Source organism: Pelodiscus sinensis, chromosome 3 (genome assembly GCF_049634645.1).
Source record: "Pelodiscus sinensis isolate JC-2024 chromosome 3, ASM4963464v1, whole genome shotgun sequence".
NCBI lineage: Eukaryota > Metazoa > Chordata > Testudines > Trionychidae > Pelodiscus > Pelodiscus sinensis.
This window is the reverse complement of record NC_134713.1, coordinates 61,981,455-62,009,162: the sequence shown is the minus strand read 5'-3', so window position 1 is coordinate 62,009,162 and position 27,708 is coordinate 61,981,455. Positions and strand designations below refer to the sequence as shown.

The following is a 27,708-nucleotide window of genomic DNA, read 5'->3' as shown; positions in this document are numbered from 1 at the left end:
GGGCCATAGCACTATCAACAACACACCCTCTGGGAGAAGTCTGAATCCCGTTGTGACAATCCGTATCCTTATGGTCACCCCATTTTTACAAGGTATGTTAATTTTTGTACAAAGCATACTGTATAAGGTATCATTTGAAAACCCATTATTTGTGGATCATTATTGTTCCAGTAAACTACATGTGGCAACACTATATATATATTTTCACACTGTATAATATAATCAAGACATGTTCCAACATGTTCTGAAGGGCAATCAGAAAGAAGTTCCCCGGAGCTAAAGGCTACCCAGGGCCCCAACCAAGTATCAAAAGGACCCTCTCCCCCCAGATTAAGTGGCCACTCTTTGGCAGGAGAGAAGGTTCAGCAAAAGGTCCTCTACATTTTGACAAAAATGCAGCTTAAGGTTCCTGGCCATGCAGACTTTCTGTCTCCTGAATGGCAGCTGGAGATAACAAGAGGAAGGGCTATAAGAGCAGAGGACAAACATCCCCTATCATCTCTCTTGCTCTCTGAAGAAGAAAGGAAGCAGCACTGGACTGCAATTTAGGTGGAAGATGCCGTTTGATAAATGTTAGGACAGGAAGACTGTTGGCACATACCGTGAGAGAAACCTTTGTGTTGTAGTCACTTAGCTTGTTAAGATAGCTATTAGTTGCATTTTACATTTTATTTCTTTTCAGTCAATTCTGATTTATATGTCTCATTACTTGTAATCATGTAAAATCTGTTTGTAGTTGATAAATGTGCTTAGTTGTTTCATCTAAACCAGTGTGTGGTGAGGCTTGACGTGTTTGGGACACTAACTGGGATAACAAGAGTTGTGCATATTATTTTCCCTTAATAAATGAAGAGCTGTACAGGAGCTTCTGTTGATCAGGAGTATGCTGGGCAATACAAGATGCATATTTCTGGGGGGAAAGTCTAGGATTGGACATTTGCTGATGTTGCCCTGCAGCGTAATTCATGAGTAGCTGGCTATAATATTCATACACTGTAGCTGGGAGTGATTTCCATGTTGAAGCCTGTGTGGAGCCGACCAGGAGTGGTAGCTTTCACAGCAAAGCAGTGTAAAAGACACCCTACGTTGGGCAATTGAGGATATATAGCTGTGCATCAATCCAGATAGCACCCAGAAAAGATGTCACACCCATGTCATTTGACCAAGAACCCTGTCATATGGAAGGGTCCTCTCACTCTGCAGTCCTCATGCACACCTCATGCAAGTTCAACACCAAAAGCTTTATAAAAGTTTGCTATGTGCCTAACCTGCTTAGGCACTTTTGAGTATCCCAATAAGCACCTAAATTGCTCTGTCAAGGTGATTTAGACTCTAAATCCCATTTTCCAATTTTACCTTGGGCTCTCTCTTTTAAAATATCTTATTCAAAGGTCTTTATTCTAGGATTGAAAAGAAAACAAACAAGACAACACACATCTGCCAGACATTCTTCAGGAATTCTGCATAATTTCCAGGCTGTCGCTCAATCTGCATTCACTGAAATCCATGCAACACTGCCAATAGGATTACACAGAAGTAAACAAGGCCATAACTTGCTTCATTATTATTTATATTCTGTCAGCACTCCTAATATTATAGGCATTTCCTAAACACGTTGCATGATACACCCCCTGACCAGAGAGCTTGAAGTCTAAAATGGGAAAACTAGAAAGGGGTACAACAGACAAATATTATTGTTGTAATCAGAAAGTGTCAAACTCCATAAAATGTTACTGTCAAGCTTCAGCTAAGAATGTCATCAGTTTTGCCATTGTCTTGCATTACGAGCATAAAATAACTCAGTTTGGCTCATATCTAGTGACACACAAATAGTAGTCGTTCCACAGAACAAATTTCATTTCAGAGAGTCCACTAGCAGCAGAAACTCCTATGAACCACAGCTATGTATGTTTTCACAAATAAAGAGCACTGTTAAATTGAGGCTTTATTATATATAAAGGATACAAAATATTTTCGCTAAATCTACATTTTAATGATAAATAATATGCTGCGATTAGGTCCAGTGACTACTGAAATTTCATCTAGAGAATGACTGAATTTCCCTCACAGACGTCAGTAAATATTTTTAAATAGTGACTAGCATATCATATGCTAGTGGCTAGCACATCAAAATTAGAAAGTAATATAAATGTAAATACACAGTATAAAAATAGGGCTGTGTACACACACACATACACAGAGCTCTACGTCAATGTTGATAGATACACACTAAAGAGATCTGCCAAAGTTTTAATCATTTCTAGTATACAAACTGACTGTAGACAATTGTGGTGCTCCTTTTGGCCCGAGTGCCAAAATGTGGAATACTGGAGGGTGTTTCTCTCTGGGGTCGAGTATTTCTTGGATGCAATTGTCTTTATTTACAAATGAAATACTAAGTCCTGTTTCTCTGAACACAGCAAGAATCAAAACAGTAGGAGACAGTTTTCTTGCAAGACTGTTTCCAATCAGCACTCTAGCCAAAAGTTCTCAATTTTTTTTCCTCGTGGTCACACTACAAGCCCTTCTCAGCTATCTCTGGCTTACAGCTGCTTTCTCGGTATCTCTCTCTCTCATGCACGCATAGAGATACATAGCTGCAATCCAATCAACCCCCTGCTTTTATCAGACCCCTAGGAATCTCTTTGGACTATATGGCTCAAATTCTACTCCAGCCTTCTATGTGTCCTACAGTTTCATCTATCTGTTCTATAAAGAAGCGTGCTTGCATTTTATGCAATGAATGAAGGGTTGATGTTACACACTCTAGCTTCAATGAGGTTTTGCCTAATCCACCATTGTAGCGGTTGTATACATTGATACGAAAATTATATTCTCTCAAAACTAGTATTAAAGAGGGGAGAATGTTCTGAAGATAAAATAGTCAAGGTGAAATTCAAACACTTCTTAAAAACAGGAAAAAGCCAGTAAGCACATGTCTGGGCAATAGCACTACACAATGGTGTGCAAAGAAAAATAAAATGAATTGCATTTATTGCCAGCAGTATGCCAAGCCAAACTTTGGCACCAGAGTGAGAATCTGCCCCCAACTCATAGAATAATACTTATTGTGCATTATCAGCTTCCATTGTTCTGACAGCATTTTCATCATTAAATCACATATCCTCCTCTGATGTCTTTCCGAAAGGAAACTTATCGCTTTCTGTTAGTGCTTGATCTCAGACAGGGCAAGACTTAAAAATACAAATCTTAATAGAGGAATCAAATATGAGCATAGAGGAACTGAGTCTTGTTCAAAGAAAATGTACTTATTTGAAAACTTCCCTACTGTAGATCCTTGTTAAAGTACAGAGGCACTTCGTCTAACTTTCCTGAAACAGCCACAAGATAATTATGGTGCTGACTGCAGCTACCCTACTCCTGCAAATGTTGTGTTATTTTCTATTTATTAAAACTGGATATTACTACAGATATTTTAGACTCATAATAAATAAATAAGTATTGGTCCTTAACCTCAGTGCTATGACCAGTTTATAGTCCCAAAGAATAATCATGTAAATTAGGACTTCAAGAGACTACATGGATCCTTTAAGTTAGGTTCCTATTTGTAATCACAATGTCAGCTTAGCAGGTAATGGATTGAACAGGGTTAAAGCAAGAAAACTCTTCAGCAATTGGCCAGGTGGATTTCTGACAGTACAAGGCAGAGTGCCTCCCCTGAAGACTCTAGAACCTCTCCCAACAGGGAAATTGCTAGGAGTTGAGGATGTTCAGTAATTTGCAGGACCAGGTTCTTAGTGGTCATATTTTGTACATGTAGTGATCATAGCACTTTTTATACATGACTTTTCCTTCAGAAAAAGGAGCTAGAAGATGATAGAATGGCAGTGCCTGAAACCTAGGCACAATAGGCACTTCACAGCATGAGCTTCACCTGTTTCCACATCCATTTCAGTACAAGCATGCATGAAAATATCACGAGTCTCAGCAAGTCTGGGAAGCACTTCAAATATTTCAAAGGCAAATTGAAACTCAATTCCCGGTGTTCCAAGGTCAGTGAGTCTGCTGTCTACCATTGCAGTGAAAACATATGATTTGATTAGATTGAGTCAGAACAGCTTCCTTCATAACATGATGCACAGATGATTGACAAGGTGTAAAACATTCTGCATAAAATTCTACAGATAGAACACAATACGCTGAGCCAAAAAGCTAGTGAGTTTGACATTATTATTTTTGTACTTCTTTAAATGTCACTTTACTGCTGTCGTTCCATCTCATGGCCACAGTAGTAATATTTAACCATTGGAGTGCATCTCAATTAAGAACAGAAAAACAATCACCGTGGGTCAGATCAGTGGTCCCTCAGTCTAGACCATTGCTTTGTCTTCTGACCATGACCAGTGATGGATAGTTCAGAGGGAATGAGCAGAACAGGCAATCATCACATGATCCATCCCCTGTTGTCCACTCTCTGCTTCTGGCGCATTCTCATACATTAGCTACAAGAGTTTGCTTTTCGCCCCTGGTAAATGAAGTAGCACTGGAAAAAGAAAGATTTCAAGATGACTGTTTAAAATTAAAAGATTACAAATATATTCAAAGTCAAATATGCTCTATAGTAACTTGATTTGTAGAAAATGCAGAACAGAGACCCAGAAAGAGAGAAGTTTTAAATGAATCCTAATTATGTACATGTGTAAATAGGTAGATTTTTAAAAATTATTACTTGTAAAACTTCCATCTAAACAGTATTTATGCCAGTTTACATAGTAGCACAAATATCAACCCAAAAGGACTCAGTGCATAAAGCAACCAGTGCACAAGATGTTCAACAAAAATAAGTTCCAAAGAGTAGCAGCATGAGGGGGGAAATGGAGACAAAATGGACAAATATTTCCTGGCCAAAATAGAAAGATCTTGTACCAGCTGTGACGGCACGTTGGGGGTTCCCCGTCTCCTGCAGCCCGAAATGGCACAAACAGACTGTACCAGCCAGTGGAATTGAGGGTGGTTTATTGCTCCTCCAGCACAGCGCAGCACAGATGTAATCTGGTTACAGGAACTGGGCTAGGATGCCTCAGGCCCCCTTGAGATGGGGGAGACTGGGCCCCTAAAACTCCAGCTCCTCTCCCTAGGCTGTCTCCTCCATGCTCACAGACAGCCACCAACCAACTAAACTCCCTTGCAGCCCTGCCCCCCCAGTCAGGGCCGCATTCACCTTCCTTTGTTCCTCTCCATGGAGGGTGTCTGGCCACTGGTTCAACCAGTTTGGCCTTACCTCTGCCTAGCGAGGTTTTCCCTGCTGGGTCTTGCTCCAGACAGCAGGGGTCACCACAGCCCAGCAAGTACCCCCACTACGTCACACCAGCCACTGAAGGAAACCACTGTGAAGATCAAGTGAAGCCTCAAAGCAGAGAACACAGACATCCCAGCTGATTTCTACTGCCCTTGTAGAAGATGAGGGAGAGATGATTGCTCAGTCACTTTGTGCCTAGAAAATGAAAGATCTACAACAAACTGCAAAACCTTGGATTGAATCAGTTGGCTTATCAGCAACCCTTGGAGATCATGGGTGAGATCCGGGCGCCACTGAAATTAATGCAAGTTTTGACATTGATTCCAATGGGGGCAGGATTTCAGCCTGTATGTAGAGTGCAATAAGGACCCAATAAAATAAAGCTTTCCCACAAGACTAAATCCAATCCTGTTAAGCCACGCCATTAATCACGGGTTTAACTTTAAGACCATTAGTAGTTCCATTGAAATAAATAATGCTTATGCATGTTAAGTGCTTGGTTAAACTGGGACTCAGCCCCTGGAGTAATTGATTCAAGTCCAAGGTCCTAATTGTATATTCATAAAAAACAACAAATAGTCTGGTAGCATTTCAAAGACTAACAAAATATGTAGATGGCATCATGAGCTTTTGTGGGCACAGGCCACACCATCTACATATTATGTTAGTCTTTAAAGTGCTACCAGACTATTTGTTGTTTTTTAAGTTTTTCCTGTTACAGTCTAACTCGACTACCCCTCTGAAGCTTTTGTATATTCATAGCCAGGTACTTCCAGGTTTGTGACTCTTCGGTACAAAACCTAGATCTAAGAACAGAATTTGCCCCTTTCATAAGTAATTACACTTATTTTAATGCTTCTACTCAGAAATTTTGGCGTGCTCATTTAAGGCACTACTTTATGAAAATGCCAAGGTGCTTATCTCTTTGAGATATGCAGGTTTCAGTATTGAATGTGCAAAATGGGGGTGTCTTTATAACAATTATTTCTGTATTCTTTGTAGCCTAACTAATGTAAACATAATACTTTAGGGAAAACCAATATCAAGGATTTACCAGGAAAGGAATCCCTTCTGCAAAGATCAACATTTCTTCCTGGTCTGCTTTATTATACAGATTCATAGAGACCTCTGTCTTCCCTTCTGTGATTGCTCCCTCTTGCTCAGATTCAGTTTGAAATAGACATTCTCTGAAAGGGCAGGCATTAGAAGCAGTAGTTCATTCAGAATAGAAGAAAGCATTAGGCATGTACGGCCAGACGGGATTTTTCTGCCAATCATGGAACAGGAGAAATCTCTCTTGCTCATTTCTGTGATGAACATATTCTTGCTTGTAGGCTTTCCACCCCCCTCTATGTTCATTTCATGTTTCTAATTAGGGGAAGAGCCTTTGCAAGTGCTTTTATGGAATGTTGATTTTCTATGTATGGGCATCTACCCTTCTGATTTATAATAATAGTAATTGAGCAAAACTGGACCCTAAGTAGTAATATTACCAAGCCTTCCTTTTCCTCTCAGAATCCCTCCTTCTCCTGTCTGCACTCATTTCACATACAGATGGTTTCCTTTTCTGTTCACCAAACTACATTCCCTCTTGTTTCCTCACATGGTATTTTCCCAGCAGGGAAAGTCTGCACTAAGATAGCTAATGGTCCTGTTGATTTCAAATGGACTTTCAAGTGCTTGAGTGCTTCTCTGGGATTAAAGTTTATAGCACTTTTGCAGGGAGAAACTGGTGCAAGAAGACATCCCCAGTGTTCTCCAAACTGTGTGCTATATACAGTGCTTAGTTTGTAATGAGAGGAACCAGGGTTCAAGCAGTGTTCTTTACATTCATAACTTGTGCAGCAAGTCCCTTGGTACCAGGGCTCTGAACTGTCAAGCCTAGAGGTAGCCAGGATCCACCTTGGCAAACCCAAGCTCAGATTAAGTACCGGTTATATAATTTGAGATGAACCATTCACAAGCACTCACTTTTGTCTGAGAGCATTTTAGTTCAATACTTGTCTGACCTGGGTGTGTCTGGAAAATTGGAACCAAAGCATAATTACTAATAGTGTATTGCACTGAATGTCCCTTAAACAGTACAGATTTCTTTTCTTCATCATCTTCCTTGGGCTCTTCACTTGGCACGCCCATTTCAAATTCAGAGGCTAAACAACATTCTTGTTTTGAGTGTTGGGTTTTTGTTTTTCTCTGATCTTGCTGCTGAGATTATTTTTCCTGTCACTTGGAGACTTTAAACTTGGAATACTGCATGCCAGAAGGAGAAAGTGAAACTAACAGCATGTGTCATTACCATGAGTTCTCTATTCCCCAGATACCACCTAGCTAAGTCTTCAGCAATTAAGCTCTTGTGTAGGGAATACTGAGCAGTCTCTATTGAATAAATGAAATGAACTATATTGAAGATTTTCCTTTTGTGTGTTAAAGGAAAATTACTTTAACCAAGAAGCAGATTTCAAAGACTTGATTTTTATCAGCATTTAAAATATTTGCAGGCATAATTTTGCCCTCACAAACAAACAAAACAAGATTTTTGCCAGTGTTATTCCTACAACCAGCTGTAGCACAAATGGTAGCAATTGGACATCTTTCTATCTGATCCATAATCATTTTAAAGTGAGAGCCTTTGGAAAATATACAGGTACTGACCTCCATTAATGCACTAATTTAACACTGAATCTACCAAAGTTATGTTTTAAAAGGGCCTAGCTATATCTGAATGATTTAGAAGTTGCTATTATTAACAATATATAGAATATTTCTGATGAAATAATAGACAGAAAATTAAAAATAAAAATGGAAGGGGAAAGAAGAGATCCGGTTAGTACTAAAGTAATCTTTATGTGCCAGTTCCAAAACCCACTGTGGTCACTGAGAATCTTTCCATAAGCTCAAATGGGCTTTGGATTGGGCCTCATGAAGTTGGTTTTTTTTTTCTTTTATGAGTCTGGACCAGTGTCCTCGATGTGGCCCGTGAAACCAAGGTTCAACAGAGCCAATGGGAGCCGCGAGGCTCTGTAGCCACAGTGCCGGTAAATAAACACACCAGCGCAGCTAGTTAGCAGCTTTCTCAAAGTGGTTTCATACATCACTTTGAGAAATGCTGGTCTAGACATAGATAGCACATTTCTGTTACTAGTAAAGAATCTAATATTATGTCTTTAATAAGTGCTAAGGACACATTGTACAAATAAACTCAGTATCTTCTTATGCCTTCTGTTTGTAATCATAACACCGTAAGAGCAGCTATTGAAAGACCAGCTAGTCTCAATAATTCTTGTTACGTGATATCATGATACAAAATGTAAAGAATTGATTCATAGGATTTTGCATTGCAATGCAAAAGACTTGAGTCAGATGATCATACTTGTTTCTGACATAGTGTGTAGGAGGACACCTAATACTGAGGGATTGCACTGACAACCTCTACATCTGGTCTAATAACTGTTTATCTTTTCCTAGCCTCATTAGAAAAGTTTCTGAGAATGCATTTTGGATGAGTTTATTCTTTGGTCAAGCTGTTCCTTCACACTGAATATAGTTCTCCAGACACTGAATTCAAAGGTAAGGCAAGAAGCTCTGACAATATTCACTTCCACAAGGGCGAGACTAAATCAGTCAACTTATCAATCAATCAATAAACTGTAATACATCAACACTTGAAATGGAGAATAAAATAGCAAGCACTGGAAAAGAGGAAGAAGCTGGGTTCCTGGGTGGTTACAATGGAGGTGCATTATGTGGATACTGGAAAGAATTTGTTTGAGGTTAAGGGATTGTCTGTAAGCAACAATCAGCCTTTCCCCCAAGGCCTCTCACTCTCAGAATCATCCAGGAACCCACCCCTGCAATCAGCCCCGGTGCCAATTCTACCCACACATCTATACCAGCGATTTCATCACTGGCCAACCACATCAGCCACCAAATCAGAGGCTCATTTAACTGCACATACACTAATGTGATCTATGCCATCAAATGCCAGCAATGCCCCACTGCAATGTATATTGGCCAAACTGGACAGTCTCTAAAGGAAAGAGTTAATGGACACAAATCAGATATCTAAAAAGGCAATATACAAAAATCTGTTGGAGAACACTTTAATCTGCTTGGACACTCATTAATGGATCTTCAAGTCACCATTTTGTTTTAGGCCAATTCCACAAGCCAAATACACAGGGAAGGGTTTGAACTTAACTTCATTCACAAGTTTAATTATTATGCAAATGGTATGAACCCAGATATCAGCTGGCTCTCACACTGTCTTCCACATCCTAAAGACTTAACCAGATACCCTAACAATTGTTCTTATCAGACTCTTGTAACTATTTGAACTATCTGCTTTACCTATCTACTTTATCTACCTTAACAGCAATGCTAACTACCTTACCCATTAAAAAGATAGCTTCCCCAATTATCACCCCTAATATCATTATCTCATAGACACTAACCGTTCTCCTCCTCCCCCCGCTTCTGTTCTAAAATCTGATTTGTCAATTTTATATGTGTTCACTTTTTTTTATTGTATCCTTTTGGTATTTATGGTCATGCCAATTTTCTTCCACTATTTGATCTGAGGAAGTGGGTCTGGCCCACGTAAGCTCATCACCTAATAAACCATTTTGTTAGTCTTTAAAGTGCTGCATAGTCCTGTTTTTTGTATCTACTCACTGTCTCTCTTTTTTTTCTTTCCCTTCTTTTTTCTCTTTTTTTTTTCTTTTTTCCTTCTCCCCCTCTCTCCCCTTCTCTTATCTATTCTTGAATCTGGACTTCTAATACTGTCATCTGAAGAAGGGGGTTGTACCCACAAAAGCTCATGACACCATCTACATTTTTTGTTAGTCTTTAAGGTGCTACTAGACTATTTGTTGTTTTTTAAGTTTTTCCTGTTACAGATTAACTCGGCTACCCTTCTGAAACTTTCCTTCATTATAAGTAGCCTCTAGACTATGCCACGGCCATTGAGGCTTTATCTCCCCTGCCTGTAAACCAGATTATGGAGGGGAGGGAATAGCAGTACACACCAAAGTACTGCACTGTAACTCCCCCATGTGGATGCTGTGGGTACAAACAAGATCAGCTGTTCCCATTAGAAGACTACGTTAATGCAAGCTAGGAACCTTTTCATTTTGGCCTGCAGCAGCCACAAAAAACTTTGGTGTGCACTGCTAGTCACAACTCTGCAGTCCTACAGATGAGATGAGTCCTGAGAGAGGACTTGATACATGCATCGAGAATGCCTGAGCAGTTTTCAGTGAAAATGGTTTGTAATGGGTAAACTAAGGGTACCTCTACACTTACTCCTGGTTCGAACTAGGGATGCAAATGTAGCCAACTGAAATTGCTAGTGAAGCATCAATTTAAATATCCCGTGCTTCATTAGCATAATCTCTCCCACGTGCTATTCTGCTCGCCATCTGATTTGAACCAGGAAGTGCGCTCCGAGTAACATTAGTTCGAACCAGGGGGTTTGATTCAACTAACACATCCCGGAGCGCACTTCCTGGTTCAAATCAGCTGGCAATCAGAATAGCACACGGGCAAGATTATGTTAATGAAGCATGGGATATTTAAATCGACGCTTTATTAGCTATTTCGGTTGGCTACATTTGCATCCCTAGTTCGAATTAGGGAGCAAGTGTAGACATACCCTAAAAGAGCATCTATGAAGCAAAGAGTGCATCATTATGGACTGTTTTCCCTCCTTTAGTAAACCTCTGTGTTCAGTGTTAGAAAAAAGTGACTGATTTACTGGTGTTACATGACAATATTGGGTATTAATTGCATAATCTTCCCAGTACCACTGGACTTCAGAACAGGTAAGCCCTATAGCCCCCATTCATACAACATTACAGTTTCTATAGCTTCATTTCAGGTATCACCCTGACAAAGTCACTCTGTACTCTTCATTCATGATTGCCTTCAAATTATGTTTTCTGAAAACTTCAGGACTATTAAGAAATGTCTCAGCTTCCTGGTGGCATAGCTTTACAGGAAAAGCCATTCCTCTCTCATGAATTTTACAGTTATCCAAGTGTGCTGAATAGGGGAATATTCTGCAATATTTTTATGAGCCACCTGTGTGAGAGACAGCACCTATCACTCAATATTCTGGAAGAGTGGGAGATAAATGAGATGGTGCAGATGAGGATGGGCTCAAGGAAAAGAGGGGATAGTGACTCCCTGGCTTCCTCCAAAAGGAACCTGGTCTAGCCCAAGCCTGCCTCTCTCATACTAAATCAAAGACTTTCAGAGTCTGTATTCCAGGTGACCAAAAAAGAGTTGCCTTGTTTTGTAAAGACTGCCTGAATTATAGAATCTTAGGACTGGAAGAGACCTCAGAAAGTCATCTAGTCCAGCTCCCTGCCCAAAGCAGGACCAAACCCAACTAAATCATCCCAGCCAGGGCTTTGTCAAGCCAAGACTTAAAAACCTCTAGGGATGGAGATTCCACCACCTCCCTAGGTAACCCATTCCAGTGCTTCACCAACCTCCTAGTGAAATGGTTTTTCCTAATATCCGACCTAGACTTCCCCTACTATAACTTGAGACCATTGCTCCTTGTTCTGCCATTCGTCACTACTGAGAACAGCCTCACTCCATCTTCTCTGGAACCTCCCTTCAGGAAGATGAAAGTTTCTATCAAATCCCCCCTCGCTCTTCTCTTCTGCAGACTAAATAAGCCCAAATCCCTCAGCCTCTCCTCGTAGGGAATGTGCTCCAGCCCCCTAATCATTTTGGTTGCCCACCACTAGACCCTCTCCAGTGCATCCACATCCTTTCTATAGTGGGGGGCCCAGAATTGGATGCAGTATTCCAGATGTGGCCTCGCCAGTGCCAAATAAAGGGGATTAATCACTTCTCTAGATCTGCTGGCAATGCTCCTCCTAATGCACCCTAATATGCCATTAGCCTTTTGGCTACAAGGGCACACTGTTGACTCATATCCATCTTCTCATCCACTGTAATTCCCAGGTCCTTTTCTGCAGAACTGCTACTTAGCCAGTTGGTCACCAGACTGTAACAATGCTTGGGATTCTTCTGTCCCAAGTGCAGGACTCTACACTTGTCCTTGTTGAACCTCATCAGATTTCTTTTGGACCAATCCCTCTGCTATCTCTGCAGATACTTACTCAAAGCAGTGCACCCAGAGGGGAAGAGAACAAGTCTCCCACAGGACTCTGGTCTGGCTGGACTCAGTGCAGGGAGTCAGACTGAGACAGGGATTGCTGGCACCTGAAAGCCCAGTATCAGAGTCATGATGGCCACAGGCCTGCTCCTGTGGAATTGTATAGGTCTTTGGGGTCTGGTACATTAAAGGGGTTTCCCAGGAGACTGTCCATGGTCAGGGCATAGCACAGATCCTGTAAGTTCATGATGCCAGGAATAATCTCAAGTCAGAGGTTATTGGGTAAGACACTTACCCATTACATTGATCTAAATCAAGATTTTTCATGAGTGACATAGGATTTTGAGTGCACAACTCTATACATCAGAAAGTGCCCTGAGTTTCAAATGATTAATCACTTATTTTCTGGGACTCAGACCCCTTTAAAGGTGTCTCAAATTGGACACCCAAGAAAAATGAAGGCACCGAAATTCATTAGTCACTTGAAAAATCTTAGCCCGTATGCATTACTAATAGTTTCTAAATTTAGATTCCTATGGTGAGTTACTTAAATTTCAGATAGCTAGAGGGTCACTGGGGTTTTTAGATTATGTCCCTATATACTGCCACATACCAATATGAGAATGCATCTCCCCATTCCTTGTGTGCCATTACATGGATTAATTTTACAGCACTGAAGTTTGGTTGAGATGAAGAATTGGGCTGCTGTCTGGATAGGGTTTTTTTCCTAATGAATTACTTTGCCCACCCTAAATTATAAATTATTGTTTTATAAAAAAATCTATTTGAAATGCTAATTTGTCATGATTGGTGGCATATTTAGGATGGAGTTCACAGTATTTAGGGTCAACACCTAAACAATAAATCAATCTTTAGTAATACTTTAATGTACATCAAATTGCAGTGTATTTCCCCCAAAGATATTTCAGAGAATATTTTATTTCAGGCTGAAGGGACAAGTAGTACTCACAATCTGTTCAAGTTTATTGTGCTTCCAGTAACCACATAAAGCACACTGAAAATATTCATATGGTATATGGCCTTTCAGACAGTCCTGCTTTATTAATTCGTGTCATTTTATTGCCCTAGCTGTGTTTCAAAACGTTGGGTTTTTTGTTCACGGATACTTTTTTTTGCAGGTGCAGCAGTACATAGCATGTATAGTCATCCAACGAGGATGCCCAAAGAGTGTAACCATGACAAGGGTGGAAAAACATTCAGTGCAGATACTTCACATTATGGGGGATGGGAGGAGCAACTATAGTCAGTGGGGACTGTCAGCGCTTGACTGTTGTCAGTTCCAGAAGCAAATTCCTCCTTCACAGAATCTCAGAGCCCAGGCTTCAGCCCAAGCTGGAATGTCTGAAAACAACCCTCGAGCCTGACTCATGAGCCAGAGGCAGCCGACATAGCCAGCTGTAGGGGTTTAATTGCGCTGTAGACACAGCCCCAAGGCATTTTTAAAGAGAAAACCTCCCTCGTAACTTGTAGCCGAGTGATCAGGGCACTCAAATGGGAGAGTCCTGGTTTAAGATGAGGAGTTATCAGACAGGGTGACTGGTCTGTGGGTCTCCCATTTCCTGGGTAAGTGCTCTCTCCATCCGGCTACAGTGTTAGCCTTACGTCTGGGCACTCCCTTATTCTGGCCCAATGACTTTCAGTATTTATCCACAGTGCAATAGCTCCAACAGGAAAGTCTGGGAGAGCTCTGCATCAGAATGGCCCATTGCCCAGCAGTTCATGCGTTCACCTGAGGGGTGGCAGAGCCCACTCCACCTAAAGAGAAGGGATTTGAAGAGGGAACTTGAACTGGGGGTCTCCCACTCCCAGGGAAGTACTCTAAAAACTGGGCTAAGTGTTATCAAGAAGGTCCCCGCCCACAGTGCGCAGATGTTTTGTGTGAACTCATATACAGGGCATGCTCCAGAAACAGTCACTGGCTCAGGTCTTGAATGCAGGTTAGGCAGGAAAGGTCTATCTTCCTTCTCCAGTTTGTGATTCACTCTGGGACTTAGATGAAAGACAGGGACATGGATACCTAACGAGAGGCAGCAGCACACAGGCCAGGAGGCAGAAACAGAAGTGCCAATGCCACGTTTTTTACTGCTGAAAACTAGTTGTCAAGGGAGTTTAGGCTTCTACGCAGTTCAACAGGAGTTTTATGAATTTTACTAGAGCATTGAACTAGGAGCTAGGGGGCTAAGTGGATTTAAGTGCCTATGTACCTTTCATAATGTTGGCCTAAGTGAACAGATGAGATAAAAATGAAATATATTTAATGATTTTTGCCTTTAGTATTTGTAGGTATTTCCTCAAGATTTGATCCCATATGTATGTAAGAATGTATAACGCAAGACAAGCTTGATGTAGACTTGCTTACCATTGATTCTGTATTGGAGACACAAGATTGTGGGCCAAATTCAAACCCCTGCTCATGCAGGGAAATACAATTTGAATCTTCATGTGCCAGTGCAAGGAGTTTGGGGGTAAGAGATTGCAGATTTTGGAGGCTGCACTCGTTGCCAGCCCTACAGATATTGGGGATCCAGAGCAGTGTGACCCCCATTCAGTTCAGAGGCAGGCATGTTCCTATAGGGATGGCTCTGAGCTTTGCTGGTGGTGCCACAGCTGACTGGGTGCCCCCACAGTTGATCAGAGCCAGATGCAAAGAGAAGGCAGCCATGTACTCTAGTGGCAGCCTGGAGGTTTTATGCCATGTATGGATGCACACAAGTCAGTGGCGGATATAGAGCAGGGCGAGCGGGTCGGCTGCCCCGGGCCCCGCACTTCAATAGGCCCCGCGCCAGTGCCAAGGGCGGACTGGCCTGGCGGGAGACCGGGAATTTCCCGGTGGGCCATCTGCCAAAGGGCTGGCCGGAAGCTGCTGGAGGAGGAAGGGGGGGGATTGTGGCGGGGTGCCACAGCCCCACACTTTTGAAATTCCCCAGCGCCGGCTAGTACGGGCCACGTGGGGCCGAGGGAGCACATGCGCGGTGTGCTGAATGCCATGCAACAGCTGAGAGGGGAGATGCCCGGGTGTGGCATGGTGTGACGCCACGGCCCGGGACTTTAAAACCATGCGGCCCAGCGTTGCACCGCTCGGTTCGGCATGTGGCCTGGGCCGGGGCCGTGGCCGCCCTGCACACTGTAAGGCAGAAGGTGGATGGCAGAGGAAGGGGCTTGTGTTGAGGGGAGGGGGACAGGTCGGGAGAAGAAAGAAGAGGAGAGACAAATGCCAGGGGGCCAAGTGGAGACAATGAGGAAAAGGCAGGAGGGGAGGTGTTAGTGGGAGGGGGAAAAGGGTGAAGCTGGGAGAGGAGAGGGTAAGGGCATTGGTGATTGGGGGTTAAAGGGGGGAGGGGGAGATGCTGGGAGGCTTGAAAGGAGGGGTGAGCGTGAGGAAGGCGGGGATGGAGTAAGGCATGTGTGAGGGCACAGGGGCATGAGGGGAACGGGGGCAGAGGGTGGTGAGGGGGTGGGCATCAGGGAAAAAGAGGGCAAAGGGCGCAGGGGCAGTGAGGGAAGGGGGAGGCACCAGGAGGGTGCAGGGCTAAGGGAAGGTGCAGGTGCCAGGGCATTCTGAGGGTGAAGCAGAAGGGCAGATACTTGCAGGAGAAGAACCAGCACCAGGAGGAGAGAGGCAGGGCAGGTGTGTAGAGGGAGGTGTTAGGAGAGGGGATGAGGAGGGAGTAGCTCACATGATCAATGTGGGGCTACTGGAGGAGTGGGCATGGGGGGGACCCCTTTTTTCTGTTTTTTCTCCAAAGGGGGGGCCCCGCGATATTGTGCTGCCCTGGGTCCTGCAAAACTCTCCTCTGCCGGTGACACAAGTAGACCAAATGTAGCCATTAGCACCAAAAATATTCATCAGAAGAGACAGGTACTCTGTATTGTTACAATTAATGGTTAGCCAGGACTCTGTATTTAGTGACAAAAAAATTAGTCCATGCATATTGTATATAGTGATAAGCAGGATATTTTCAGATTTTTGTATTCAGTTTAAAATCCATGCACAGATGTTTATTATTGTCTGCATGTACTATTAGCTTGTTAAACTAATTTGCCCATTTTCCAAATCAAAATGGAGAATGAAAATGTATGCATAGCTCATGCTAGCTATGTGATAAAAAGAGAGTTTTGATCCTCTAACAGTAATAGCACAAATGGTTGGTCAGTAAAGGAACCTAACCAGCTCATTAAAGAAAAGAGAAAGTAACTCTCATTAGACCAGATCTGGTTCAGATATTTTATTGTTCATTCCCTGCCAGATAACACAAATTGGAAACTGTGGATTTAATAAGTCTTCTTCTCATCCAATTCAAGTCTAGTTAGGTTCTAGAAAACCATCCCATGTAAAACTCAAAAAGGCAACACTAACCAATCCTGGTAAGTTTTTCAGTAGTAGATTTATATACCGGAAATATACCATTTAATACTGATGGCTTATCTACACAAACGTGGTTTGTGGCAAGCTGGAGTGTAAATCTACCCCCTCACTAGACTGTCCATATGGACCCAGCTGCCGCACACTAACAATTCTCCAATGTGCTTTGATTTACTCCGATTTCAAGTTGAGTAGAGCAATCATGATGTTCTCTGAGTCAGATTCATGACCCAGGAGCAAGTAAATAGCTTTGTGCAGGCTTTAGAATGCTCATGACCTACCTACCTACATAACCTGTGTGCTCACAGTGCAAGGCTCCTCCTCCCCTGCAGAGCAAATAAAAAAAGCCTTTGTGAAAAAACAAGACTTTTTATTGGGCAGATATACAACAGGGGAGAGAGACTGAGAAAAGAACCTGGAATGGGAGAAGAGGAAGGGGAGGGGTGCTCAGGGATAGGGCTGGGACTGGTGACTTCCTTGGGTTGTTAAGGTGGCTTTGGCTGCCAAAGAGGTCCCACTGCCCTATGTTCTAGGGCCCCGGAAGTCCCTGGTGGGGCTAGGAGGAGAAGCCATGGGGGAGGAGGGTAGCAGGGAGATGGCTGGTACCTGCTCCATGCACAAGGCCATGTGCTCCATCACCGAAGTGAGGGAAGAGTTCATGCTTGCTGGTCCCGGTTAGTGGCCTGCTTCTGGTGCTCCTCTTCAAGCCTTCAGATGGGGCCTGGAGGCAGGCCATCTACTCCCTCATTTGGTCCTCCCAGGTTCTCTTCCTCCTGTGGATCCTGCAGAGTCATGAAGATAGCGTGGGAGGCCAAGCTCACAGCTGATCCAGCTTTGAAGAAACATTACAAGGGCAGTCATCGCAGGAGCATGAAGCCTAGCCCTAATCTCTGAGCTGACACCAAAGGTCTCGGTTCAGATGATGCCAACGTGCTTTGAGCAAGGACATGTGAACTTTCCATCGGGGCACAGATGTCCCAAGGGAGCATCGCTACACCCACAGCCCAGGGACAAGCATGCATGGGAAGGTGCCAGTCAGGCCAGGAGCCTGTGGGCAGGGCGGGGAGGGGCTCAGCTTCCTTCTGTGTCCCACACATGCCAGGTCAAACACTGGCAGCATCAGACAGAGAGAGAAAGAGAGAGAACATCTCCATGGCTGTGTCTACATTGGCACCCCTTTCCGGAAAAGGGATGCTAATGTAGACTTTCAAGTAGGAATAAGAAGGCTTATCCCCAAGCCAAAAAAAAGCGGCAGCCATGTAAATGCAAATGCCGCAGGGGATATTTAAATCCCCCGCGGAACTTGCAATTCCGAAGTCTACATTAGCATCCCTTTTCCGGAAAGGGGTGCCAATGTAGACACAGCCCTTATGTATTTGTTTCAAGAGGATAAGGCCAAATCCATTCTTCACTCTGCAGGTATGCACAAAGAACAACACTGCCACTGAAAGGGGACAGAACGCTGGTGATTTTAGTTTGCCATGCAAAGAAAGCAGAGCTGTGCTATCCGAGATGCTCTATTTGCATTCTTCAGAATTCTTTCCTCTTCTTAATATTTGCCTGCTCGAGGATTAACTGTACTTGGTCACATGAATAAAAATGCAGTTTTAACAAAAATGCTTTTATTTGATGAGCCAGAACTCAAAGCAGGATTATAACAATTTGAATACAAATGAATATCTCAAAATTGTTAATGAAATCCTTATGCTATATCACACAAAAGGCTCTAAAGCATCACAAGTCTGTGGCAGGAAGCGTGAAAAGTATTTTTCACTGTTCAGTGATAATGGATGGGACAGCAGATGCTATCATAAGGACTGTGGTAATGCAGCACATTCCCTAATGGCAGATCTATGGAGGAGGAATCTGAGGGTGGTTACTCCCATGAGGTCCTTCAGCATTTGTGGGATTTAAATTTACTGCTACAAAGAAAACCTTTCATATATATTAACCCACTGAAGCTATGTGGAGTCTGCAGCAGAGAAATAACAAGAGGTGTGGAATCCTGACAGTTTACATATTAATATATTTGACAGGCATATTGTTAATGTATTTGTTAAGCACCATTAGGAAAGGGATAGATAATACAGAAAAGATCATGGTGACACTGCGTACATCTGTGGCAGACCCATACCTTGAGTATTGTGTGCAGGCCTAGCTATAACACTTCAAAAAACCTGTATTGTAGTGGAAAAAGGCACAGAAAAGGGTACCAAAAATTATCAGGCGTAGAGAAGAGTTTCCATATGAGGAAAGATTGAAAAGACTGGGTCCTGTTCAGTTTAGACAACTAAGAGGGATATGATATAGAGGTTTATAATGTCATGAATGGTGTGGAGAATGTGAATAAGGAGGTGTTACACTTTTATATAACATAAGAGTCAGTGGTCATCAAATGCAATTACTTGGCAGTAAATAAAACATACGTAAGGAAATATTTTTTCCACAGGACGCAGAAAAAACCTGTGGAACTCATTGCCAGAGGATGTGGTGAAGGCCAAAAGTATAACTGGATTCAAAAGAAGAGCTAGATAAATTCATGGAGGATAGGCTAATTCAGTGTTTCTTAAACTTTTTAAGACCGAGGAACACCAAACAAGAATTTTTTATGAGGTATACCAAAAGCTTTTGGTTGAGGAAAAATAAAAACACTACCACACACACACACACACCTTGCCCCTTGAACACAGGATGACACTTTTATTGACAACAACAATATTCACTCACTGCCCAATGATAATTTAAGTATCTTTTTAATTATCTTTTGAAAAGTGAAACATCGTTTTTAATCTACATATCCCAAATATAACCTGTCAATCGCTATCCATTAAATAAAAAAAAAGTTGTCCAACAAAGAAGGAACATTGTATCTGGCCCCCCTCAGCTGTCTTGGGTAACAAGTGAGGGCTAAAGGCAGTGGTGCAAAGACCTGGTTGGGGTAGCGGCCGTAGGGCAGTTCTCTCCCGTAGCAGGTAGGATCCCCAGACCAGCAGCGGAGACAGCCAATCAGAGCTGACTCTGCTGCTGGCCCTGCAGTGGTCCTCCCCTCTGGCAAGGGGCACAACCGAGGTACGGAACTTTCCCAGGCAATTGCAAGCTGGGCGCAGAAGCACATGAGGAGAAACGCAGGTAGCCCCGCTTCGTTTTCTGCCACGTCATCATTCGCTCACCTCTTCCACCCTTCATGAGGAAGCACTTGAGGAGGAACGCAGGTAGCCCCGCCCCATTTCTAGTTGCGTCACCGCTGCGTCACCACTCGCTCACCTCTTCCACTCTTTGCACCACCCGCTGTGTCTCAGCAGCTCTAGCGGCCATTAGTTTTCCTCAAATGGTCGCGTCACACCTGTGAGTTCTCCATGGAACATCAGTGTTCTGCAGAACACAATTTAAGAAACAGGGGGCTAATCAATCACTATTAGCCAAAATAGTCAGGGATGCAATCCTATGCACTGGGGCTATGTCTACACTGTAGGCTTCTTTCACAAGAACTTTTTGCACAAGAGTTCTTGTGCAAAAGTTCTTGCACAAGAGCGTGTCCACACTGCCAAGTGCTTTTGCGCAAGAGATGTGCTTTTGTGCAAGAGCGTCCATGGCAGTGTGGATGCTCTCTTGTGCAAGAAATCCCTGTTCCGGTCCACACTAGTCTTTTTGTGCAAGAGCTCTTGCGCAAAAAGGCTTATTCTTTGTGGGGAGAAGAATAACTCTTGTGCAAAAAGCCCTCTCTACTGTAAACTTTCTTGCGCAAGAACGGACAGCTGTTCTTGCACAAGAAGCCTACAGTGTAGACATAGCCTGGGTGTCCCTAAACCTCCAACTGCTAAAAACTGGGACTGGATGAGAGGGGCTGGATTGCTTGATAAATTGCCCTGATCTTTTCCTTCCATCTTGCAACATCTGCTGATGGAAGACAAAATATTGGACTGGGAGACCATTGGTCTGCCCTAGTATGGAAGTTATAAACAGTAGCAGAACAAGTGCTTAGACTCAGGGGGCACGAGAACAGGAAGTCTGTAGGAACTTCTGAGGCCCAGAGAGACTGAAGTGTCCCTAGAAAATGTATAGCACATACGATTACCTTTTAGCCTTGCTCAGCAAGGCACCTCAAAGAGTCAAGGAAAGCACAGACTGATATGAGCTTCAAGCGAGTCCCCACTTCGATAAGACACAAGAATGATTGAAAGGAATAATGATCATAAACGTTTCTGAGACATTTTTGTTAAATTAAAATATTTGTGTATTTTATATTGATTTTTTTAAAAAAAAATCTTCAAAACTGTGAAGAGGAAAGATGGTTTTCCAAATGAAAAACTTTTTTTTTTAATAAAAGACGACATCTTCTACAAACGTGTTCCTTTAGGTAAAAACTTAAATTTCTTCAAAATAAGTTTTTAACGGGAATTTTGTCAGCTAACCCTAGGTTTGACAAACTTTTAGTGATGAAGTTATTTTGGGCTGGGTTGATGTGCTTTGACTGAGACAGAAGGAAAGTAGGTCCCAGAAAAGTGGGGCAGGACCCAAGGTTGGATGGGCAGGGGGAGAAGAGAGGAGTATAGACTCTAGGTAATCTCTAGTTTTCTTCTGCAAAACTGACTGGATGTCTGAGCAAAGTCACCTTATGGAGGAAGGCTTTTTTCAAAGCTGATTGGTTGAGGGGGTGTGGTGGTGCTGTAACCTGCTCCAGCAAGAAGAGGGATAAAAAATGATCAGACAAAGCCTGCACAAACATGGTTGTCTAGAAGAGTTATCTGCACTCATTGTGTTTTCTGAGCCACAAGAAGAGAATTGTGGGACACACAATTTGAAATTAATAAAAAAGCCCTTTATATGAATGCGTGATGGATGCACTCAGGCTATATCCACACAGCAGTGGAAGAGCGTGTCTACAAGCCTTTATTTCAAAATCATGGAGTGCTGGAAGACTTCTTATTCCAGCTCCTCTAACCATCATTTCACGAGGAGTCAGAGAAGTCTTCCTTCGACTTTCGGCTTTTGATGCTGTCTACACAGCAGAATTAAGCTATTTTGACTTCATCTATGCAATTGACATAGCTCAAGTTGTGTAGCTTAATTTGAGTTTTGCCCTGCTGTGTAGACCTACCCGCAGATCCTAATTACCTAGGGAGCATTACTGTAGCATCTGATATTTGCAGCCAGTCTAACCAAACCAAATTGTTCCTGAGATTAAGAGGAACTGAGAGATATTGCATAAAAATCATACAGGCAAGACTTGCTCTTGACTGCTACAGAGAACCATTTTGAATTCACTCAGATGACAGAAGAGGGGTGGACAACAAAACAGCAGTGGTTCATCAGGGTTAGCCCCTGGTGGGCCGCCGCTGCCATATTTACCTGTACCTCTGCAGGTATGGGCCATTGCAGCTCACATTGGCCAGGAATGGCGATCCGTGGCCAACAGGAGCTGTGATCCTCCCTGTACCTACAGAGGCGCAGGTAAATAGTGAGATCTGGGGGTCTGCCAAAGGCTAATCCTGGAAGACCAGATCCAGCCCTTAGAGCGGTATTTTTCCACCCTGTCTTAGAATATGGCTCAGCTCAAAATGAAGGACTCTTACATGAGATTGATAACAAGGAGCATGCCCCCAAAATGCACAATACACAACCGAAACTATTTAAAAATCAAATGATAGGGTGAAGAGATTGGTCCTGCCTTGGGCAGGGGGTTAGACTTGATGACCTCCTGAGGTCCCTTCCAGCTCTATGATTCTAAATAAGACACACAAAACACTCCAGCAGTGAGAAACAAAGAAAAATAGCCTTTGGCTTGAGATATTTGCACATGACTCACCTCACCTGAAGCAAGCCAACAAAGCTAAAATGGGATAGGGACTTTGAGAAATGTAGTTTCCTTTTATTTCTCCATGGGTCTACATTTTCACTATTTTAACTTCCACTAGCTACTAAGACAGGTGATTGAAATGGTTGTCAGTGAAGTGTCATGGTGTAGGCAACAGCTAGTCTAAACTGTGTCATCAAGAGCTATTGCATTTGTGTGTAAACAAGTTTCTGCATATTGTTGGTCTGGTGTTCAGAAAGGCTAAGCACCTGCTGCTCACATTAACTTCTAATTTAAGATGACAGCCTCCACTGGCTGTCAACCAAAGTTATACATACTCCAGAGGATATGCAGAGGTCTTCCAAGGGGTACATCAATTCATCTACATATTTGCCAAGTTTTACCATGGGTTACATAAAAAACAGTAGCAAAGTCAATGCAAACTAAAATATCATGCAATGATTTGTTTATATTGCTGTATATACACACTGTACACTGAAATGTCAGTACAATATTTATATTCCAGTTGATTTATATTATATAGAAAAAGTGAGAAAATAAGCAATTTTGCAGTACTAGAGTGCTGTGATACTTGTATTTTTATGTTTGATTTTAGAAGCAAGTAGTTTTTTTAATGAGGTAAAGCTTGGAGTATGCAATACAATTCAGGCTCATGAAAGAAGTACAACAGTCTGGAAAGTTGAGAGCTGCTACTGCTTTAATTTTACAAAACCAGGTGATTGGGCAACAAAGTGGTAGGTGAATTTTAATGTCAATAAATGTAAAGTAATGCATATTGGAAAACATGATCCCAACTATACATACAATATGATGGGGACTAATTTACCATTACAACTGAAGAGAGAGATCTTGGAGTCATTGTGAATAGTTCTCTGAAAACATCCACTCTAATGTGCAGTAGCAGTCAAGAAAACAAACAGAATGTTAGAAATTATTAATAAAGGGATAGAGAATAAGACAGAATATCTTATTGCCTCTACATAAATCCATGGTACACCCACATGGTATGTCCACTGCAGTCTGAAATAGACACTCACCATTGGCAAAGGGGTTTGGACCTACTACCTTTGCCTACCCTGGCTTCCTCTCTGCATCCCTAGTAGCCTCAGGTAGCAAATCCAGCCACAGGTGGGTGTTGTGTCTCTGGAGGGCAGGGGTGAGCCAAGCACAAAGCTCCAAAAAGGTGGCCTTCTGCATGCGGAAGTTTTGGAGCCACTGCTGGTCGTCCCACCGCTCCATGACCAGCTGGTCCCACCAGTCCAAACTATTGTCGAGCCTCCAAAAATGCCTCTCCACAGAGGGTTGTGGTTGCCAGAGTGGAGCAGCCACAGCCGCAGCCACAGAGAGGGTTCCCAGAATAAGCTCAGGGTCCAGGTCATGCAGGACCAAGAAGGCAGCTGGCAGAACATGCTGCAAAAACTGCAGCATGGCCATGTGGGGCCATCGCTTGCCCAGGGGAAGCTCCAGCTCCATGGCACAAAGAACACCCAAAAAAGAACAGGCAACCACAGCAGGCACTGTGAGAGCTTTGCTGTCCCTTGGGGATGTAGGCAAGCACGCAGCAGAAGCAGAGAAATGGCCATGTGTTTCTGCAAGGTGCCGGCACCAGCACCTGGAAGCGACTGGTGACCTAAAGCCCTGGCTGAAGTGGTTCCAGGTGGCCTTTTATGCGAGAGAGCATCCAATCAGTCTTTTTTAAAAGTACATTGCTTTTTCAATGTGCTTTTGTGTGTAGACGCGCTCTTGCGCAAGAAGTTTTTTCAGAAGATCTCTTCCAAAAAAAGCTTCTTGCGCAAGAAGCCTGCAGTCTAGACATAGCCTAGGTGTGCAGGTTACACCCAGTTATATTTTTGGCTTTTATAACATCCCATGGCAATAAGTTTTGCAGGCAACTGTGAGATGTGTGTAGAAGTACTTCCTATTGTTTCTATTAAACCTGCTGCCTATTAACTTCATTAGGTGACTCCTAGTTCTTGTGTTAGGTGACGTGGTAAAAAAATACTACCCTATTCACTTTTTCCATACTATTATTTTTATACACTTCTATCATATCCTCCTGAGTCATCTCTTTTCTAAGCTGAACAGTTCCAGTCTTTTTAATCTCTCCTCACAGGGAAGCTATTCTGTACCCCTTATCATTTTTATTACCCTTCTCTATACCTTTTCCAATTCTTTTCCTTTTTTACAGATAGAGTGATCAGAACTTCACACAATATTCAAGGAGTTGGTGGATCATGGGTTTATATACTGCATTGTGATAGTTTCTGGTTTTGAATGTGTTCTTTTCTTAATGGTTCCTAACAATGTTAGTTTTTTTTTACTGCTGCTGTACGCAAAGCAGATGGTTGTCAGAGAATTATAGTCACACGAAGGTATCTTTCTTGAGTGGTAACAGCTAATTTAAACTCCATCATTTTGTATGTATAGTTGGGATTGTTTCCCCACGTGCATTGCTTTGCATTTATCAATATTAAATTTCATTTGCTGCTTACTCACCAAGTCATTTAATTTTGTACATATGAGGCTACATCTACACTGCAGCGCTATTTCAGAATACCAGAGGTATCTCAAAATAGCTATTCCACATCCTCTCAAAATATAATGTGCTTACTATTCTGACATCCCTGTAAACCTCATTCCATGAGGAGTAAGGGACATTTCGGAATAGCACTTTATTTAGAAATAAGTGCTGTGTAGACAGTACCAAATTTCAAAATAAGCTGTTTTGAAATGAACTTGAAAAAAGCTACTCAATTTGCGCAGCAATCGTCCTCTGGAAGCTCGCCACCAGTCGGTGAGCAACCAGTTCAGCATGGGGAAGTACACCATCGGGGCTCTCCTCATGGCGGTAAAGAGCCTTTGGGCTGCAGTCCCTGCACGGGGGTGGGGAGAATGTAGCATAAGGGGGACCCTCGGGAAAAGGGATTGGGGGTCGTGGGGGGTGGAGTGGGGTGGGGGAGAGCCCTGTCCTCAGGAGCTTGTGCTGTCCCGCTCTCACACAGCCCTGCTGCTGAGGGGTGGCCTCATAGGAGGTGGCTTCTGGGGTGTTTGGGGGGAAGGGGAGGGTACTTCCCAAGGGCTCAGGCTCCCCCTCTCTCATTCTCTGTTTTGTGTGTTTCTTTGTCTCCTTCTGCAGGTGGTGAGGGCCATCAACTCCATCCTGCTGTGGAGGGTTGTCCATCTGGGAGACCTGTTCTGTTCATTCCCTCTGAAGCTACCTCTTATCAGAAGACAGGATATCTGGCTAACTGGTCAACAGGCCCAGTCCATTATGGATGTTTTTATGTTCTTAAATGCTACTTTCAGCACCATCCAGGAAAGCTGTTCATGAGCATTTATCCCTAATATCCAGTTAAGCAACAGAAGGAAGACAGAAAGAGAGATTAAAATAGGACATTATACAAGATAATTCTGAGATTGTTCAAGATAACAGACAATGGGAGCATTGCTCTAATTATATACAAATCATAGCAGCATTTATCATTTTGGAGATTACTGGGGAAAAAATTCACAAGGAATTTTTTGATAGAACTTTCACTAATTTTGCTTAGTCCTAATTAGTAATAAAATTGCTTCAAATTTTAAGGTGATTATGAAAAATTACTAGTTAGGGGTGTGATAAAATACTGCACAGATAATGGCCTACTGATGATCTCTGATCACAAATCCTGTAAAATCAGTGTTGTTCAAGAAATTATAAACTTTAGCACAGTCACAGGACTGAAAGTGCTTTATATGAACCTCAAAGCAATGGACCTTGGATTAGGCCTTAAATACTAGAAACATCTATGTGATGGGGAGTACTAGGCCCTGAGGCCCCTCCTGGAGGCCTTGTGGTCTTGCCAAATCCCACTCCAGAAAAGGGCAGTAGCGAGGTCCTCTGAGCTGCCTAGAGCGGTTGTGTATGAAGCAGCTAGTCAGCGTGCAGCAGTCCAGTATAAAAATTGCTGCCTGGCCAGAGCAAAAGCTGTTCTTTGCTGGAGCTGGAGGAAAACAGATGGTGCTCTGGGCTGGCCACTGGGACAAGGCCCTGAGATAAGGGTGAAGAATGTGCTGGAGCCCTGGAAAAGTGACCCAAGGAATTATAGGCTACAATTCAGTTAAAGGGACACTGCAGACAGTTGCTATGTACAGGGACCCTGGCCCTGGGCAGGGACATGGAGTAGAGGATGGGCCTAGGTCCCCTGCCCAACCCTCCTTAACCACCAGGGGAAGAGGCCTGGACTTTGAGGTACCCCAAATGGGGAGATGAAGTGTAGCATCACCTGGAAGTTGTGGCCAGAAAGGCCCTAAGAGGTAAAGACATTGCCTCCATGGAAGGAGCCCTGGGGCAACGTTCTATTCTGAAACCAGAACAAACTGAAAGACAATAGAGGACACTGAGGGTACATCTACACAGCAGTGTTATTTCACTACAAGCCTTTATTTCAAAATAATGGTGAGCTGGAGGACTTCTATACCTATCTCATAGAGCTGGAAGAGACCTTGTGAGGTCACCAAGTCCAGTCCCCTGCCCTCACAGCAGGACCAAGTACCATCCCTGACAGATTTGCCCCAGATCCCTACATTGGCCCCCTCAAGGATTGAACTCCTAACCCTGGATATAAAAGGCCAATGCTCAAACCACTGAGCTCTCCCTCCTCCCATGTCTATAACTCTCATTTTACAAGGAGTCAGGAAAGTCAAAGGAAGCATGTTCTTCCTTCAATTTCCTGCTGTGCAGACTGTGCCTAAAGCCAAATTAAGCTATTTTGACTTAAGCTACCCAATTGATGTAGCTCAAGTTGCGTAGCTTAATTCAATTTTAGCCCTGGGCTGTATCTACATTGGCACCCTTTTCTGGAAAAGGGATGCTAATGAGACACTTCGGAATTGCAAATGCCACGGGGGATTTAAATATCCCCCGGGCATTTGCATGAACATGGCTGCTGCTTTTTTCCAGCTCGGGGCTTTACTGGAGAAAAGCGCCAGTCTAGACAGGATCTTTCAGAAAATAAAGCCTTTTCCGGAACATCCCTTATTCCTCTTAAATTCAGGAATAAGGGATCTTCTGGAAAAGGCTTTATTTTCCAAAAGATCCCGTCTAGACTGGCGCTTTTCTCCGGCAAAGCCCCAAGATG

General features: G+C 43.0%; 1 long non-coding RNA gene across 1 annotated transcript in view; it reads left to right on the top strand.

Moving 5' to 3' along the window:
• The window catches only part of LOC102458077 (uncharacterized), a 48,622-nt gene extending 21,201 nt beyond the window's left edge, over positions 1-27,421 (top strand). The window contains exons 3-5 of the long non-coding RNA XR_332734.4: positions 2-92; positions 8,726-8,827; positions 25,725-27,421. This is a non-coding gene — a long non-coding RNA (uncharacterized LOC102458077). The remainder of the gene's footprint in view (position 1; positions 93-8,725; positions 8,828-25,724) is intronic.
• The last annotated feature ends 287 nt before the right edge of the window (positions 27,422-27,708 follow it).